This window comes from Apodemus sylvaticus, chromosome 9 (assembly GCF_947179515.1).
Source record: "Apodemus sylvaticus chromosome 9, mApoSyl1.1, whole genome shotgun sequence".
NCBI classification, from domain to species: domain Eukaryota; kingdom Metazoa; phylum Chordata; class Mammalia; order Rodentia; family Muridae; genus Apodemus; species Apodemus sylvaticus.
The window spans coordinates 87,894,873-87,902,501 of record NC_067480.1 but is presented as its reverse complement, the minus strand read 5'-3'; positions in this window follow the sequence as shown (position 1 = coordinate 87,902,501).

Below are 7,629 nucleotides of genomic sequence, written 5' to 3'. Positions count from 1 at the left end.
CAAAAGATATTTATATTTAAATGTGTTTGTTGTTTGAAAATTTTGTATGTCTTTATACTTGATCTTAGATAAAAGCCCAAGAAGCACAAAAATTTTGTAGTTTTTATTATTATTATTATTATTTTCCAAATACTTTGTTTATATTACCAATGCTTTCCCCTTTCCTGGTTCCCCCCTGTCCATATGTCCAATAAGCCTTTTCTCCACCCATTCTCCAATCACTTCCCTCCTTTTTCTCTGTCCTGGTAGTCCCCTACAATGCTGGGACATCTGGGTTCTTTCCAGATTCTGGCTATTATAAATAAGGCTGCTATGAACATAGCGGAGCATGTGTCCTTATTGCATACTGGGGAATCCTCTGGGTATATGCCCAGGAGTGGTATAGCAGGGTCCTCCGGAAGTGTCATGTTCAGTTTTCTGAGGAACCACCAGAATGATTTCGAAAGTGGTTGTACCATCTTGCAATCCCACCAGCAGTGGAGGAGTGTTCCTCTTTCTCCACATCCTTGCCAACACCTGCTGTCTCCTGAGTTTTTAACCTTAGCCATTCTGACTGGTATGAGGTGAAATCTCAGGGTTGTTTTGATTTGCATTTCCCTAATGCCTAATGATGTTGAGCATTTCTTAAGGTGTTTCTCGGCAGTCCAAATTTCTTCAGGTGAAAATTCTCTGTTTAGCTCTGTACCCCATTTTTAATAGGGTTATTTGGTTCCCAGGGGTCTAAATTCTTCAGTTCTTTGTATATATTGGATATTAGCCCTCTCTTGGATGGAGGGTTGGTGAAGATCTTTTCCCAATTTGTTGTTGCCATTTTGTCCTATTGACAGTTTCCTTTGCCTTATAGAAACTTTGTAATTTTATGAGGTCCCATTTGTCAATTCTTGATCTTAGAGTATAAGCTGTTAGGGTTCTGTTCAGGAACTTTTCCCCTGTGCCCATGTCCTCAAGGGTTTTCCCCAGTTTCCTTTCTATTAGTTTTATGTGGAGGTACTTGATCCACTTGGAGTTGAGCTTAGTACAAGCAGATAAGAATGGATCAATTCGCAATCTTCTGCATGCTGATCTCCAGTTGAACCAGCACCATTTGTTGAAAAGCTATCTTTTTTCCACTGGATGTTTTCTGCTCCTTTGTCGAAGATCAAGTGACCATAGGTGTGTGGATTCATTTCTGGGTATTCAATTCTATTCCATTGGTTCACTTGCCTGTGGCTGTGCCAATACCATGCAGTTTTTTAACACTTGCTCTGTAGTATTGCTTGAGATCTGAGATACTGATTCCCCCACAAGTTCTTTTACTGTTGAGAATAGTTTTTTGTTATTCCAGATGAATTTGAGAATTGCCTTTTCTAACTCTATGAAGAACTGAGTTGGGATTTTGATGGGGATTGCATTGAACTTTTATTTTGCTTTTGGCAAGATGGCCATTTTAACTATATTAATCCTGCCAGTCCAATGAAGATTTTTCCATTTTCTGAAGTCTTCTTCTATTTCAATCTTCAGAGATCTGAAGTTCTTCTCATACAGATCTTTTATTTGTTTGGTTAGAGTCACACCAAGATACTTTATATTGTTTGTGGCTATTGGGAAGGGTGTCATTTCCCTACGTTCTTTCTCAGCCTGCTTATCCTTTGAGTATAGGTAGGCTGCTGATTTCCTTGAGATGATTTTATAATCAGCCACTTTGCTGAAGTTCTTTATCAGCTGTAGGAGTTCTCTGGTGGAGTTTTGTGGGTCACTTAAGTATACTATCATATCATTTGCAAATAGTGATAATTTGCTTTTATCCTTTCCATTTTGTATCCCTTTGACCTCCTTATGTTGTCTAATTGTTCTAGCTAGTACCTCAAGTACTATATTGAAAAGATATGGAGAGTGAGGGAAGCCTTGTCTAGTCCCTGATTTTAGTGGGATTGCTTCAGGTTCCTCTCCATTTAGTGTGATGTTGGCTACCAGTTGCTGTATATTGCTTTAACTATGTTTAGGTGTGGGACTTGAATTCTTGTTCTTTCCAAGACTTTTAGCATGAAAGGATGCTGAATTTTGTCAAATGCCTTTTCTGCATCCAATGAAATGATCATGTGGTTTTTTTCTTTGAGTTTTTTAATGTAGTGGATTGCATTGATGGATTTCCTTATATTGAACCATCCCTGCATCCCTGGTTTGAAGCCCGCTTGATCATGGTGGATGATCATTTTGATGTGTTCTTGGATTTTGTTGGCAAGAATTTTATTGATTATTTTTGCATCGATATTCATAATGGAAATTGGTCTGAAGTTTTCTTTCTTTGTTGGATCTGTGTGTGGTTTTGGTATCAGCATAACTGTGGCTTCATAGAACAAGTTGGGTAGGGTTCCATCTGTTTCTATTTTGTGGAATAGTTTGAAGAGTATTGATGTTAAGTCTTCTTTGGCGTTCTTATAGAATTCTGCACTAAAACCATCTGATCCCATGCTTTTTTTGGTTGGGAGACTTTCTATGACTCCTTTTATTTCTTTAGGGGCTATGGGAGTGTTTAGATGATCTATTTGATCCTGATTTAATTTTGGTGTTTGATATCTGTCTAGGAAACTGTCCATTTCCTCCAGATTCTCCAGTTGAGTTGATTATAGGCTTTTGTAGTAGGATCTAATGATTATTTTAATTTCCTCCATTTCTGTTGTTATATCTCCCTTTACATTTCTAAGTTTGTTAATTTGGATACTGTCTATTTGCCCTTTGGTTAGTCTGGCTAAAGGTTTATCTATCTTGTAGATTTTCTCCAAGAACCAGCTCCTGGTTTTGTTGATTCTTTGTACAGTTCTCTTTGTTTCTACTTGATTGATTTCAGCCCTGAGTTTGATGATTTCCTGTCTTCTCCTCCTGGGTGAATTAGCTTCTTTTTGTTCCAGGACTTTCATTTGTGCCATTAAGTTTGTAGTGTATGCTCTCTCCATTTTCTTTTTGGAGGCACTCAGTGCTATGAGTTTTCCTTTTAGTACTGCTTTTATTCTGTCCCATAGACATGGGTATGTTTTGTCTTCATTTCCATTAAATTCTAAAAAGTCTTTGATTGCTTTCTGTATTTCTTCCTTAAGCAAGGTATCATTGAGTAGAGTATTGTTCAGTTTCCATGTGTATGTGGGCTTTGTGCTGTTTTTGTTGCTTTGAAGACTTTTACTCCATAGTGATCTGATAGGAGGCATGGGATTATTTCAACCTTCTTATATTTGTTGAGGTCTATCTTGTGACCAATTATATGATCGATTTTGGAAAAGGTACCATGAGGTGCTGAGAAAAAGGTATATTCTTTTGCTTTGGGATGAAACGTTCCATATATATCTGTTAACTATAATTGGCCCAAAGATTCAATTAGTTTCACTGTGTCCCTGTTTAGTTTCTGCTTTCCTGATCAGTCCATTCAGGAGAGGGGAGTGTTGAAGTCACCCACAATTATTGTCTTAGGTGCAATATGTTTTGAGCTTTAGTAAAGTTTCTTTTATGAATGAGGATGCCCTTGCATTTGGAGCATAGATGTTCAGGATTGAGAGTTCTTCTCGGTGGATTTTTCCTTTGACCAGTAAGAAGTGTCCCTCAGTGTCTCTTTTGATGACTTTGGGTTGAAAGTCAATTTTATCTTATATTAGAGGGGCTACCCTGGCTAGTTTCCTGAGACCATTTACTTGTAAAATTGTCTTCTAGCCTTTTACTCTAAGTTAGTGTTCAACTTTGACACTGATGTATGTTTCCTGTATGCAGCAAAATGTAGGGTCCTGTTTACATATCCACTCTGTTAGTCTATGTCTTTTTATTGAGGGATTGAGTCCACTGATATTAAGAGATATTAAGGAATAGTGATTATTACTTCCTGTCATTTTTGATGTTATTTTTTATATTTGATTGGTTAACTTCTTTTGGGTTTGATGAGAGAAGGTTACTATGTTGCTTGTTCCAGGGTGAAGTTTCCCTACTTGTATTGGTGTTTTCCTCCTATTATCCTTTGTAGGGCTGGGTTTGTGGAAAGATATTGGGTAAACTTTGTTTTACCATGGAATATCTTGGTTTCTCAAACTATAGTGATTGAGTTTTGCTGGGTTTAGTAGTTTGGGCTGGCATTTGTGTTTTCTTAGAGTTTGCATGAGATCTGTCCAGAATCTTCTAGATTTCATAGTCTCTGGTGAGAAGTCTGGTGTGATTCTGATAGGTCTTCCTTTATATTTTACTTGGCCTTTTTTGTCTTACTGCCTTTAATATTCTCTCTTTGTTTAGTACAATTAGGGTTTTGATTATGATATGACAGGAGGTATTTCTGTTCTGGTCCAGTCTGTTTGGAGTTCTGTAGGCTTCTTGTATATTCATGGGCATCTCTCTCTTTAGGTTAGGCAAGTTTTCTTCCATAATTTTATTGAAGATATTTGCTGGCCCTTTAAGTTGTAAATCTTCACTCTCATCTATGCCTATAATCCTTAGGTTTGGCCTTCTCATTGTGTCCTGGACTTCCTGGATGTTTTGGGTTGCAAGCTTTTTGCATTTTGTATTTTCTTTGATTGTTGAGTCCACGGTTTCTATGGTATCTTAGGCATCTGAGAGTCTTTCTTCTATCTCTTGTATTCTGTTGTTGATATTTGCATCTATGTCCCCTGATTTCTTCCCAAGGTTTTCTATCTCCAAAGTTGTCTCCCTTTGAGATTTCTTAGTTTTTTTACTTCTGTTTTTAGATCCTGGACGGTTTTTCTCAGCTAATTCATTTGCTTGTTTGGGTTTTCCTGTAATTCTTTAAGAGATTTTTGTGTTTCCTCTTTCATGATTCAGCCTGTTGACCAAAGTTCTCCTGTATTTCTTTAAGTGATTTTTGTGTTTCCTTCTTATTGGCTTCTATCTTTTGACCCATATTCTCCTGAAGTTTTTTCAATGATTTTTGTTTTTCCCTTGTAAGGGCTTCTAACTTTGATCCATTTTTCTTCTGAATTTCTTTTTTTTAAATCTTTTATATTCCATATATTCTTTTTTTATAAATATTTTTATTTTCTATATTCTTTGTTTACATTCCAATGATTTCCCCTTTCACAGATCCCCCCTCCCCATATGTCCCATAAACCTTCTTCTCTCCATCCATTCTCAAATCACCTCCCTCCTTTTTCTCTGTCCTTATATTCCCCTCCAATGCTAGACCAATGCTTTCCAGAATCAGAGTTTAGAGTTTGCATGAGATCTGCCCAGAATCTTCTAGATTTCATAGTCTCTGGTTCTTCATTCTTTCTTCATGGGAGTCGTTTGTTATGCGATTTGTGCCTTGGGGATTCAGATCTTCTGGGCTAATTAATATCCACTTATCAAAGATTGCATTCCATGCATATTATTTTGTGATTGGGTTACCTCACTTAGGATGATATTTTCCAAATCAAACCATTTGCCTAAAAATTTTGTGAATTCATTGTTTCTGATTGTTGAGTAGTATTCCATTGTGTGAATATTCCCCATTTTCTGTATCCATTCCTCCTTTGAGGGACATCTGGGTTCTTTCCAGCTTCTGGCTATTATAAATAAGGCTGCTATGAACATAATGGAGCATGTGTCTTTATGGCATGCCAGGGAATCCTTTGGGTATATGTCCAAGAGAGATATAGCAGGGTCCTCTGGAAGTGTTATGTCCAGTTTTCTGAGGAACTGCCAGAATGATTTTCAAAGTGGTTATACCTTCTTACAGCACCACCAGCAGTGGAGGAGTGCTCCTCTTTCTCCACATCTTCGCCAACCCCTGCTGTCTCCTGAGTTTTTGACCTTAGCCATTCTTACTGGTGTAAGGTGAAATCTCAGGGTTGTTTTGAGTTGCATTTCCCTAATGACTAATGATGTTGAGCACTTCTTAAGGTGCCTCACGGCCATCTGAATTTCTTCAGGTGAAAATTCTTTGTTTAGATCTGTGCCCCATTTTTTATAGGGTTATTTGGTTCCCTGGGGTCTAACTTCTTGAGTTCTTTGTATATATTGAATATTAGCCCTCTATCAGATGTAGGGTTGGTGAATATCCTTTTCCAATTTGATGGCTGCCGTTTTGTCCTTTAACAGTGTCCTCTGCCTTACAGAATTTTTGTAATTTTATGAGGTCCCATTTGTCAATTCTTGATCTTAGAGCATAAGCTATTGATGTTCTGTTCAGGAACTTTTCCCCTGTGCCCATGTCCTCAAGGGTCTTCCCCAGTTTCTTTTCTATTAGTTTCAGTGTGTCTGGTTTTACATGGAGGTCCTTAATCCACTTGGAGTGAAATTTAGTACATGGAGATAAGAATGAAACAATTTGCATTCTTCTGCATGCTGACCTCCAATTGAACCAGCACCATTTGTTGAAAAGGCTATCTTTTTTCCACTGGATGTTTTCGGCACCTTTTTCAGAGATCAAGTGACCATAGGTGTGTGGATTCATTTCTGGATCTTCAATTCTATTCCATTGGTTCACTTGCCTGTCACTGTGGCAATACCATGCAGTTTTTTACCACTATGGCTCTGTAGTATTGCTTGAAGTCAGGGATAATGATTCCCCCAGAATTTCTTTTGTTGTTGAGAATAGTTTTAGCTCTCCTGGGTTTTTTGTTATTCCAGATGAATTTGAGAATTGCTTTTTCTAACTCTGTGAAGAACTGAGTTGGGATTTTGATGGGGATTGTGTTGAATCTGTAGATCGCTTTTGGCAAGATGGCCATTTTAACTATATTAATCCTGCCAATCTGCAAGCATGGCAGGTTTTTCCGTTTTCTGAGGTATTCTTCTATTTCCTTCTTCAGATACCTGAAGTTCTTGTCGTATAGATCTTTCACTTGTTTGGTTAGAGTCACACCAAGATACTTTATATTGTTTGTGGCTATATTGAAGGGTATCATTTCCCTAAGTTCTTTCTCAGCCTGCTTATCCTTTGATTATAGGAAGGCAACTGATTTGATTGAGTTGATTTTATAACCAGCCACATTGCTGAAGTTGTTTATCAGCTGTCAGAGTTCTCTGGTGGAGGTTTTCGGGTCAGTTAATTAGATTATCATGTCATCTGCAAATAGTAATAATTTGACTTCTTCCTTTCCAATTTGTATCCCCTTGACCTCCTTATGTTGTCGAATTGCTCTAACTAAAACATCAAGTACTATATTGAAAAGATATGGAGAGAGAGGACAGCCTTGTCTAGTCCCTGATTTTAGTTGGATTGCTTCAAGTTTTTCTCTGTTTAGTTTGATGTTGGCTAAAGGTTTGCTGTATATTGCTTTAAGGATGTTAGCCATGGGCCTTGAATTCCTGTTCTTTCCAAGACTTTTAGCATGAAAGGATGCTGAATTTTGTCAAATGCTTTTTCTGCAGCTAATGAGATGATCATATGGTTTTTTTCTTTGAGTTTGTTTATGTAGTGGCTAGCATTCATGGCTTTCCTTATATTGAACCATCCCTGCATCTCTGGGATGAAGCCTACTTGATCATGGAGGATGATTGTTTTGATGTGTTCTTGGATTCAGTTAGCAAGAATTTTATTAAGTATTTTTGCATCAATATTCATAAGAGAAATTAGCCTGAAGTTCTCTTTCTTTTTTGGATCTTTGTGTGGTTTTGGTAGCAGCATAATTGTGGCTTCATAGAACGAGTTGGGTAGAGTTCCTTCTGTTTCTATTTTGT